This window comes from Phytophthora cinnamomi, assembly GCF_018691715.1.
Source record: "Phytophthora cinnamomi strain GKB4 chromosome Unknown Contig102, whole genome shotgun sequence".
NCBI classification, from domain to species: Eukaryota; Oomycota; class Peronosporomycetes; order Peronosporales; family Peronosporaceae; genus Phytophthora; species Phytophthora cinnamomi.
The window spans coordinates 1,109,700-1,122,078 of record NW_027151035.1 but is presented as its reverse complement, the minus strand read 5'-3'; positions in this window follow the sequence as shown (position 1 = coordinate 1,122,078).

Sequence of the window (12,379 nt, the reverse complement as noted above, 5' to 3'; positions counted from 1 at the left end):
GGACTCGGCCCATCCCAAGAAAACAAACACACGGTCTAAGAAGAAGCGCGTTCACAAGCACAAGCACCGGCACCGGCACAAGCACGAACGCAAGTCCAAGCACGAGTCGAAGCATCGATCCAAGTCGACGAAATCAAAACGTCGAGCTTCTCTCGACTCGGCGGATGACTCTCGGTCAGCTAAGCGGAGCAAAAAATCGGCTCCGCCGAGTTCCCCTGGGTCGGCTAGCTCGGCTAGTCATTCCCGTCCAGCTCCGCCGAGTTCTCCTGGGTCTGCTAGCTCGGCTGGTCGTCTCCGGCTGGCTCCAGCTCGCTCAGCAGGGACCCGGATCACAGCGGGGGACACTGGTGTGCACCCCAACCTGGTGTTGCCCCTGGCTCTGCGGATTTCGTATACTGTGTTGCAGACTCGTGCCGCGCAGGCGGTCTCGCGGGACTCCCAGATCTCTCCGCAGTTGGCTCAACTGAAAGAGCTGCGGTTCCTGCACTTTGGATCTGCCCGGTGTTGAAACGCGATCCTCGGTCACCAAACTGGGCAGATTGCTGTGGATACTTCGACCGGCAAACCCCGGGTGCCTCCCACCAAGTGTTCTCCAGCAGGCATCCGAGCTTTCGCGGACGTCTTCGATCCTGGCCACCCGGCGCAATGCATCCGCCGCCTCCTTCCTGACACCCCTTTTCTCTTCTCTCCGCGGGTGTTCGAGGAGGCGCGATCTCGACTCGCTAGCTCGGCTAGGCCGAGTAACTTGATGGAGCGACTGGGTGATCTTTGGGTGAAGATTCGCGGTGAGATTCCGGCTCCGATTGGCAGCAAGCGTTCGGCCGTCGACAGTCCAACCCGGTACTTCGTGGCGCTGTATGAGCGGAATCACTGGCTCGTCGAGTCGAGTATCCTGATGGGTCTTTACCCGTCTCAGAATGTCGGCTCGACCTACGAGGAGATCGCCGAGTCGTACGGGCTCTGGCTCTTGTACAAGGCTGCTCGGAAGCGCCGCAGCGACGCCCTTCGGAGCTTGATGACTATCCTGCCCGACGAGCTACATTCGGCGGTGATGAAGGAACTCGGCGGATTGGCAGCTCCAGAGGTGGAAGCCGAGCTTTTCTTCGAGCCTCCGTTCCGTTATACCCACTGGTGAATCTCTCCTGGGTGCCCTCGGACAAGGATTGGTGTCAGGCAGCGGAATCAGTTGATTGCAGCGAGCCTTGGCGAGCTTGGTGGTTGACGGATCCGGCGGCCCACCCTTTCAACACGTGCTTCAGATCCCGGAACGTCGAGTTCTTGGTGTTCACGTCGAAGGGGGTTGACCCTCGTCTGGTGGAGGACTCGGTCGGCGAAGACGTGGACTTGGATGAGGCGGACCCGCCCCAGATGTCGTCGAGTGCCCCGGTCCCATCCAACCGGTCAGGCATTCACATCTTCCAAGGGTGTGAAACCGGAGAACTCGGCTGGTCGGCGGAGGACCTCGATCCGCCTGCTGGGTCCCTGCTCAGCTCACCCAACATGTGTGGGCCGTCGCCGGTGTATTCCATCTTCGGGCCAGCGTCGCCCGAAGGGCCTCTCGACTCGACGAGTCAGTCGGTGCTGCCTCCCGGCTCGGATGGTGTCTCCGCGTCGGCCGCTCCCGGTTCTGGCGGCCCAGTGAGCTCGACTACAGCGGCAAGCTCGGCTGCGGCAGCAAGTCCAGTGATGGCGGCGAGCTCGGCGAAGGTGGCGAGCTCGGCGGTGGCTGCCAGCTCGGCTGCTCCTGCTAGCTCGGCTACCATAGCGGGCTCGGCGAGTGGTTCCATGAATTTATTGGCCGCGGCTGCTTCGCTTGCGTGCTCGACTACATCGTCAGCACACCGTGATGTTCAGCTTTGATGTGCCAGCTCGGCTCCTTGTGATTTCCTTTCTCCATAACTTCCAATTCGTAATTCATGTAATACATGCAGTTTGACGCAGTAACCTTCTTCAACTCGTCTCGGCCTGCTGGTCTTCGCCAAGTCGGTGGATCATCATTTTTCCGGTGCAATAGCTTTTAAGCCTCATCTGCAACTTGCACCATTTGCAGACGGTTTTCACGTTTCTTTTGCTGCAGATAGTCAAAGAGAAGTCCTCCGCACGAGAGGTTTGACAGTGGTTCCCACGTTGGCTCATCGTAGCCGACCCACTTCACTCTGAACATCCTCTGCGTCCTGGCCGTGCTTGTAGATAGCGGTAACTCGTCTTCTAAAACGGCCTCGACTTCGTACTTGTCAGCGTCCTCGTCCGGTTCCCAGCTGTCTTCCGGGAGCAGTTCTTCATCGAAGTCGAGTCGGTCCGACCCGGCGAGCTCGGCTACCAGCCGAGTTGACGGTCTCTCGCCGGGTCCAGTAACGGCTTTCAGCCTGGAGACGTGGACGACAGGGTGGAACCGGTATCCGCTCTTGTCAGGAAGTTCTAGCTCGTAAGCGAACGCTTCAACCCGCTTCTTTACTCTGAACGGCCCATGCCATCGGTGGGCGAGCTTCTTGGTCAGACCCGGCTTGACTCTTTCCATGAACAACCACACTTGGTCACCTTCCTTGAACAACGACTTCCTGGGTTCAGCGAGCTCGGCGGACTCGGCGGATTCAATGCCTCCGTCTATTCTTGTCCGCCCGGCTGAGTTGTCTTCTCCGCCGAGTTGTTCTGACTCGGTTTCTGGATCGCACCGCTGGGTTTCACCTCGAACACTAGCAGGGACAGCTCTCCTTTCGACTCGGCTGGGTGCTTCGTTGTGTTCCCTCGCTCGCCGGGCTTTCTCCCTTAGTTGGAACTCGGCGGCCAGTCGTAATGCTACTTCTCTCTGTCGGTTGGCTTCTCGGCGCCACTCCACAGCTCCCGCCGAGTCCGCCGAGTTGCCTCCACCCTGGCGGACGGACTCCGCCATAGCCTTGAGTGTAGACCTAGCGTCCCAGCCGTGTACCAAGTAGAACGGTGTTTCCCGCCGAGTCGAATCTCTTGAGTTGTTGATAGCATGGACCAGCTTCTCGGCTACGTCGTCCCAGTCGGCTTGGAGTGGATCTTCCACGTAGACGCGGACCGTCTGTATCATGGTCTTCACTGACCTCTCTTGCTTGCTGTTCGCCTGTGGCCTGTAACTCAGTGTTGCTCTTGATCTCGACTGCATCATATCTGAGAACTTCTGGAAGACTTCACTCATGAACCTTGGGTCTCGGTCGTGTCGAATCAGTGATGGGGCTCCGAACCTCCGGAACACGCACTCCTCGAACGCCTTGGCGACCTCAAGTGCCCCTGTCTCGCTCATAGCCTTCGCGATCATGAATCCAGTGAAATGGTCTTGGAATAGCAGTAAAGCCGTGTTTCTCCGCCGAGTCTTCGGCAGTGGGATCACGAAATCCATGGACACGACGTGGAACGGTCTATCTGACACCACGTTGCCCGGCGAGTATCCTTTCAAGTGAGGCTTGCTCTTGCTGGTGCTACAGTCTTCACAGGCTCGGACATGCTTGACCACATCAGCATATAAACCGATCCAGTAATAATCCACTCGCACTCTATGGTAAGTCCTGACGATTCCTTGATGCCCTCCTTCGACGGAGTTGTGGCAATTTTGCAAGATCTCGTCAATCATGGTCGTCGGAACCACCAACCTTAGCGACAAGCCCAGTTCGCCGAGTTCGTTCGGTCTTCTTGCCTTGTCTTGGCGATACAGAAGGCTGTCTTCACTGAGTACGAACTCTTCGGCGACCTTTCCGGCATTGTGAGCTCGGCGGAGTGTTAACTGGGGTAGTCGCCCCGCAGATAAGCCTTGAGGTCCGACCACCGCAGTTCTTCATCTTGCGCTTTGGCGATTCTTTGGCGGCGTTCTGCTTGTACGAGCACTGGGTCGATATCCATAGCGCTTGGTTCCCGGGCTTCGCCGAGTTCCGCAGGGAGCTCGGCTGGGCTTACCGGAGTTCCTCGTCTTCCTCCGAACTCGGCTTCGCCTTCCACCGCCCGTCTCTCTTTTGGAGGCCTGCTGTCTTGCTCGAATTCGTCTGGTGGACCCCTTTCTTGTACCACTGGTGCCGGGCCGTCCTCGAATCGGATTCGGCGAGCTTGGCTCCGCGTCACCGCTGCGACTTTGGGTTCTAACTCGGCTTCCTCCGTCGAGTCTTCAGCTCGATACAGCATCTCTTGGATTCGATTCAACGTTTTCAATTGGGCCTTCCGCTCGGCGTTCAACACCACCTTCCCAGCTTTGGCTTCTAACGCTTCTGTCGCGAGGGAGTCGGCCGCCGAGTTGTAGAGGCGCACTACGTGGAGATATCGAACTGAATCCAGCTGTTCGACTAGCTTCTTGTGACGTGCCAACTCGACTTGGAGTGCTTCCTTCTTACACGCGATCACCCCCATGGATTGCTGGATTGCAAGCCGACAGTCGCCTACGATTATCAGATCAGTGACCCCGCGTTCTAAAGCGGCGGTCACCCCATTGTTCATGCCAGTGTACTCGGCTATATTCACCGTGGTCGACTGGAGGTGCGCACTCGCAGCGATCTCAATGTGCCATTCAGGCAACCGCCACAAGATCCACGAGCAGCTGCCGTAGCCACCGTTTTTTTCGGTCTTCGCCGAGCCGTCAAATGACAGTACGTGTTCCTTGAAGGCTACTGGTACACGCGCATAGAGGAGTTCTGGGTCCATCCGGACGGTCGTCGAGCTCTTAGACGGTGGGGCTACATGTGCAAGTAGTTCGTCGAGTCCTACTACCGGGGTTATCGACGCCTGCAGCAGCTGAACGAAAGCTACGTCTTGTTCTCGGACTCGCTTGACCTTGAGGTGATACGGCGACAGGAGCACTGCAAAGCTGACCGCTCGGCCATAGAGAGACTTCGAGTTAAAAACCCATTCGAGCGTCGAGAACCGCGTGTAAACATTAATCGTCTTCCCAGCGAGGAGTGTATGGCACATTTTGATGAGCTGGAGGAGGGCTAGTACTTCCTTCTCGGCGGGGTGATAGCCGAGTTCGTTATCTTTGAGCACTCGGCCACAGAACCGGACTGGGTGGAGTTTACCATCGTGCATCTGCATCAGTGTGCTACTCAGTGCCCAGTCATTCGCGAATAGCATAACGTGGACGTCTTCCGCCGAGTCGAAATGCCGCAGTATTGGGGCGTCTGCTACCTCCTTCCTCAACTCGGCGAACGCTGTCTTGGCTGCGGATAGGTCACCCCCTGGCTCGAAGTCGGTGTCCTTAAGTTGGTACAGTACGGCCCCATACACTGCCAAGTTCTGGATGAACCGGGCGTAATAGTTCAACGCTCCCAGGAACGCCTGCATTCCTTTCTTCGTCTTTGGGAACGGGAGCTCGGCGATGGCCAACACCTTCTTCGGATCGGCTTGAATCCCTTCCGAGGTCACCCCATGGGACAGGAAGTCGACTCTGGGCTGGACGAAAATACTCTTCGGGAAACTCACACTGATTCGACACTCGGCGAACCGGGTCAACAGCCTGTCCAAAGTGTTCAGGCAGTCGTCGAAACATCTTCCACCAAAGCAAATATCGTCCACAAACGACCTGCGCTCAAAAACGGGGGCCACCTGCGACTCATCCGGTTCTCCAGTCGAGAACATATCTGCATCCGGGTTGTTGATAAAGTCTTCAAGCGGATCGGGCTCGACCTGAGCTCGGCGATTTGCTTCGAACTTCGACATCGGACTCGACTCGGGTCCGAACTCGACTAAGTGGGTCTTCCGCTGAGCCTCCGACTCGGCTTCAGCTCGGCGGATGCGCTCGGCGAAGGCGGACCATCCACCCTTCGGCTGCACGTACCCCCACATTGCGTTGTCGATCAATCGTTGATATATCATGGGTGCGTTCGTAAGGCCAAATGACATTCGTAACCACTCAAAATGACCCAGTGCGCAGACGAACGCCGAGATCCACCGAGCGCGCCGAGTCATCATCACCGCCCAGAAGCCACTCGCTGCGTCGAGCGAGCAGAACCACAGGTAACTCTCAAGCTCGGTGAGCAAATCATCCACCAGTGGCATGGCGTATTCCATAAGCAGCGTGACGGCATTGACCATCTTATAGTCGATGCACAGGCGTATGTCGACCCCATTCTTCTTCAGGACGATCACTATTGGGGAGGCCCACGGGCGGTTGTAGAACGCTATGAGTCGTGACTTCAACAGCGCCTTGAGCAGCTCATATAACTTGCCCAGATGTTTCAACGGAACTCGGCGGGCGCGTTGCCGGATGGGCTCATGCCCCTGGACGTCGATGTCGCACACCACTCCATACGCCGGTGGGGGCAACGCGTTCCCACTAGAAATCATAATGTGTTCGTGTGCCTTCAATACGTCCACCAACCGCTTGGACTGCTCCGCCGAGTGGGCCTCGCACGTCACGTTACTCGCTGAGTAGTCGAGCTGCGTCGGGACGACCTCTGCCAGATCAGGCAGGTAGGCCAACTCGTGAGCGTAGTCCTCTAACGCCAGATCTACTGCGGAATGCTCGAACTCGGCGGACTGTTGGTCTTCTATGGTTTCCCGCTCTTCGCCGAGTCGTGCAGCGAGGAGGTAGCGTAGTCGGAGGTTCTCTTCCGGGTCCTCATCCAGGAATTCATCACTGACATCGACTTCTTCGCTGTTGGAACGTCCGGAGGGCGGGCCAGGTCCGACCTCCCCCGGGATCAACTCGACTGACTTCGAAAGATGTGTCGACTGTTGTCCTTGCACCCTTGACTCAGCTGAGTTGCTCGGCGAGGAGGGGCCGCTCTGACCGGTTGGGCACGTGGCCATATCCTGGTCGTGTGTCAAGGTGAGGCGGTTGTTTCCGTCTACAACGTCGCTCTCATCACCTCCCGACTCGGCGGCGTCATCCTGTGGGCTCCATTCGCTGTTAGCCGAGTTGATAACGTGGCCGTCGTTCGCGTCTGATAGATTGGACGGGTTAGTCCGTCCAGCGAACTCGGCTAGCTCTTCTCCTCGCCGGGCCAGCAGTTCCCATTGGTGGGCGCACGTGAGTCCCGGTTCGCTTCCTGCTTCGGGGGGTCGAGCGACCACCGCCTCAGGCTCCTTGTACGGTCTACGTTCCACAGCTGGCGGCTGTCGTGCCAGCCACCCTTCATACAGCTGCTGTTCTTTGTTCAATAGCACTTTGTCGATAGCTGCTTCATAGGCCAGGACCTGCCAGTCCCTGTACTTCGCTGAGCTCAGCCGGACATATCCCTCGGGAGGAAGTACCCCATGCGTGGCCCACGCAACCACCGAGAAGTGGGCTGGGCACCAGACAGCCACCGCCCTCACATTTGTGAGCACTACGCGCACGGCTATGCCACTCCGGTTGACGATCACGGTGGGAACCCAGTCTCGTGTGCGCCGTATCCACAAGTCGTGCGTCGAGCCGTCGGGTTGTTGCTTACGCAATTTGAACTCGGCGGGGGCCTACTCGGCAAGCTCATAGGCTCCGCAGGCCCGTCTGTGATGTACAGGCTGTCCCGTGGCATTTCCGCTGCATTCTTCGACCGAAGCAGCGGAACGATCACCTCGTCGGGCAGTTTGGCCGTCGAGTTAAACAAGTCGAGTCGGATCCCCGCAGGGATCATGAAATCCGTACCTAGGATTATGTCGACTCCTGCATGGTGGTTCATAATCCACACATCGAACTCGTAAGCTACTTCCCAGCCGAGTGTCACTTTCACTGTCGCCTTGGTTTGGGTTGGGATTTTGTATTCCCCAATGCCTTGTACATCGATCTGCATGTCGTGGCTCACGACTCGCTGCTTCAATCGCAGCTTCTTGGCGAATGCTTCCGTGATGGCTGTCACATTCGCCCCCGTATCCAGTAGGATCTTCGTCCGCTGGTCGTTCACCGCTCCCATCACAAGCGCTCTCATCCGAACTCGGCGGTCGAACTTCTGGGACGACCACCACCCCAATTTTTCTCCAGGGAGCAACTTCATCACCTTCGGGGTCGTCACCGGCTCTCTCGTCCGCCGAGTCACCACTGCATTATTCACTATCGCTTGGCGTTCTTCATCCGATCCGTCGAGCTCACTGCCATTACCGTCGTTTTCACTTGCACCATCACTATCCTCACTCCGTTCTTCGGGCCATTTTGCTTCGCCAACGAAAGCAAACACAAAGTTCGCTTCTACTGCCGACTCGGCGGACTGTGGCAGCCCGGTAGTGTCCAACCCAGTCAGTGTTGGCGGGCCGCCGAGTTTAAATCACTCGGCGTATAGAGGTCTTGTAGATCATCTGGCACCTTGGACTTGTCAACATTTGCCTTGACAAACGAGGCCAGCTTCTCATAGCGTTGGAACAGTTCACATTGCCCTGCATCATGGACTTGCGTGCAGAACTTGCATCGCCGACAGCAGAAGTGGACGGAGTGGTTGGCTCCACCACAGGCGGCACAGGGACCGTACGGTGGGCGTTCACGGGAGTCACGACGTCCATCATAGTCTCGGCGCTCGGCGGGCCGCCCAGTTCGCCCAGTTGCCCCGGGCGGAACTCGGCGAACATCACCCGTTGGTGTCTTCCCCGAGTTGTTGCGATCGCCAGACCAACGATCGCGATCGCTCACGTTCCCACCGTCTAGGAAATCTTCTTCCGAGTCGTCCGCCGAGTCCGAACAGCTGTGATAGCTGTCATCACTGCGGTCGCTCTCGAAATCGTACCGAGCCATGCGTCGCCGGTCTGCCACCTCGTACGGATCATCCTCCAGCACTGCAGCTGCTGCAAGTCGGCGGTCCCGGCCTTCATCTCGGCGCAGTCGCCGGTCGTCTCGGCGATAATCTCGTCGATCATCTCGGCGGTCTCCACGTCGGTCGTCTCGGCGATCTCCGCGTCGATCATCTCGGCGTTCGTCTCGTCGGTCATCTCGGCGGAGGTCACTCCGCCGAGTCGACTCAGATCGTTTCCATCTCGACTGTACGCTCCTACGAGCCGGTCCCGCTGCTTCTTCCGCTTTTCCCCCAGGATCTTCTGGTTGATAATCTTCTCCACTTTCTTGATGTCGTCGAGTTGCTGCGGATAGAGAAGGTCCATGATGTCGTCGTCTCCACAATTCAGCAAGAAGTGCTCGACGTGATCAGTGGCGTCCGGCCTCTTAGACTCATACTGGATCTTGGCCGACTTCGCGTATCCGTTCAAGCGTATCAGGAAGTCGCACACAGGTTCGTTCTCCTTGCGGCGAGCTAAGTAGTAGCGCGTACGCGTTGACTGGTCGAACTGCGAACAGTAGTAGTCCAGGAATGCCTCGCTGAGAAGGCTCCACTTCCGCTGAGTCTTCTTCGGCAGCTGGCGGTACCATCCTTTAGCTGCGCGCCCTAACCTCAGCGAGAACGGCTCGCACCAAGCATCTTGTGCCATTCTCATGCCTTTCATCTCGTAGATAAATCGCTTCAACCACTGGAGCAAGTCGTCAGAACGGTAACGCTTTCCCTCGAACTCGGCGATCTTGTCCAGCGAAGCGTGGGTATGTCCTTGCAAGTACTGGGCCCTGTCGCTGTCGGTGTCGTCGAAGCTCAGTCGCTTGATTACCGCCTTCGTCGAGTCTTCCGCCAAGTCTTGATAGTCCCTTTCTTCGTCGTCGTCGTCTCCGCCGAGTTCTGCTTCGTCCGCCGCGTCGTAGAACTCGGCGTACCGACCCCCACTCGACCTCTCTCTCAGAGGAGTCTTCATGTGGGAATCTTCAAAGTACGGGGTCCCTTCCGTCGCCCGGAACACCTCACGCCGGCCTTTCTACGTCTCCGGCGTCTTCCGCAACGGAATCCTGCTGGGGTCTTCGCCGAGTTGCTGGGGCTCGGCGGTTCGATTTGCGATCGATTGTCGAGGTCCCGCCGGTTGTTCGAGTCCGAACGCCCATCTCAGTCGGCGTTTCCACCGCATCAACTCCAGCGAGGCTCGCCTTGGGGTCCATCCGTCCAGCATCAAGCTGCTGGGCCGACTCGTGCACCGATACCCCATTGCCTTCAGAAGCAGCATGGTATCCTCCGCCAACTGGTTGACATCGGTGCTATTCACTGGCTGGGCCAGCTCCGGCCCCAGCATAGGCCACTTCGCTTGGGCCATCGCCACCGGCCCAAACATCACCATCCAATTACTCTGCGTCTTCATCTCTTCGCCGAGTCGAGCCAAAACCTTGTTCGCACTCGGCGTATCCGCATTCTTCGTCGCTCGCGGTATTAAGGGCGGACGGTCCCCTGGAGCAACGTCGTCATCATCATCGTCCGCATCATCGCCGAGCTCGGCGGTTAAGTTTCGCTGAACTGGGCGCGGATTTCCCACGCGCCCAACTTGTAGCGACAACTCCTCGACTTCGTCGAGTAGTTCCGCCGTCGACTTCACCGCGTCATACTCGGCCTTCATCTCCAACTCTTCCTCATCATCACTTCCATGGCCTCGGGCTTCCTCATCGTCGAACGAGACGGAGCGCGTCACTTCGCCGTCGCGTCCATAACCATCGCCGCCGTCGAGTCCGTCGAGTTGGTTAGCGCCGCCGAGTTAGCTCTGGCCGTCGCCAGGCTCGGCGTTACAAATCCCTTGACCATCTTCTCTCTCCTTGCTCTTCTCAAACCTTGGTTAGCTGGTACCTACGAAACACAAGCACACCCCTGTTCCCGAGTCGCGGCACCAGTTGTGGTGTTGCAGAACACACAAATATCGTCAGATGTGGATCTCCAGCACAAACCACAACAATCGCCGAGTTAGGTCGGCGCTTGTTGGCCTGCGCAGGGGGTGTCCCCTCGCGGTTCGGCCCAACCGGGACAGCGGGTGTCTCGCCTCTCGCCGACACCTGCCAACCAAGGTCCACTCTTCCGGAGATCCACCGAGCTAGCGGACTCCGTTCACAAACTCCTGTGCCCTCCACCAAAGGATGGACGGCGGCGCGCTAGCGCTTTTACAGGCCGCCGGGGCAGAAGCAACCCGACTTGAAGAGTAACGGCACCCGGGCTGTCCGGCGTACCGGCTCGCTGAGTTAGCGAGACTTTTCCTTCGCACTTGGCGAGCACCCAACGCCCAATCCCGGGCCGACCTAGTCTCTTGGCGCTGCCAGTCGAGTACCCTACAAGCTATGCCTCTCGAGTACCGACGGCAGGCATAATCCGACCCCGTGCAGGGACTTACCGGAAAGTGTGCACGTGTTGTGGGCCTAGAAAATTCTGCTCTGTTTGTTCTTAAGTCTCCTGGGCGCCCTGAAAGGGCGCCTGCACTATTCCTAAGGTCCTATACAAATATCAAGTGAAATGGAGTGGTTTCGGATCTCGGCCGACCCTTCACCCTCTCAGCGACGCTTCGAACTCGGCGGAGCCGGATAAGTTGTCCGGATAACCCGGCGAGCTCGACGGGGAGGTCTCGCCGACTCGGCTGAGTGCTGCTGAGCTCGCCGGGCTCACGCTTGGTCCTCTTGTGCGCCTTCTGGCCATGCACCGTGTCGTTTGGGCGGCCGGCGGCTCTGTTTAGTCGAGCTCAAGGCCTGGAAACTGCCTTGAACTCGGCTGAGCGTCTCCTAGCGTCCCCGCACTCGGCCCGCTGTACTTGCGTCTTCTCCTTGCGTAGCGCCACCCGTCCTTGGTCTCCGGTGCTCTTGATTCCCACTCAGTCGGCCGCGGTGCGCTCGTGAAGCCTGCGAGCTCGGCGAGCTCGGTGGACTGGCACAGTGTACCATCCAGCCGAGTAGTACCGTCGGCGCCGCTTTCCTGGCCGTCTTGGTACTGCGAGCCGGCGAGCTCGGCGGACTGGCACAGTGTACCATCCAGCCGAGTAGTACCGTCGGCGCCGTTTTCCTGGCCGTCCTGGGACCCTGTTCCGCCTTAACTTCGAGTGCTCCACGAAATCTGGTGTTCCCTACACCACAATGGTCCTACCTACGGCGCACCCCGCATTGGAACGGATCAGAGGCGGTGGATTGCAATGCTAGACTGGTTGTGCGATTCTCCGGAGGCAATGCGACACGTCCTCGCTTACCTACCTTTTCCAGAGCTAGCCATTCAGTGCTGCTCCTCTGCACAGACAGTTCGATGGGGTGAGCAAGAAGCCCCCCAACAAAAACTTCGGACGCTTGAACGAATCCCGGCTGACGAGGACTGTGACGACCAAGTTAGAACATTCCGTGGTGCCTGGATGGAGCGCTGCAAGCGCGCAACCGGACAAGACGCACTCGACCTGGCGCGGGATCGCCAACAATGGGGAGACCTCAGCACCACGATTGATGCATCCTTGTTGCGGCTGCGCCCCCTCGATATCCCGCTGGAGCATTGGTACATCCTACACGCACTTCCATATACTGTTGCGATTTGGACAGACACAGCGATGGGCCGGACCCCTTCCAGTGCCATGTCGATCTGGTACAATGAGTATCAACAGCTACGGTCACTCCGCGAGGGTATTACCAACAATCACGACTGGAGCAAGTCCG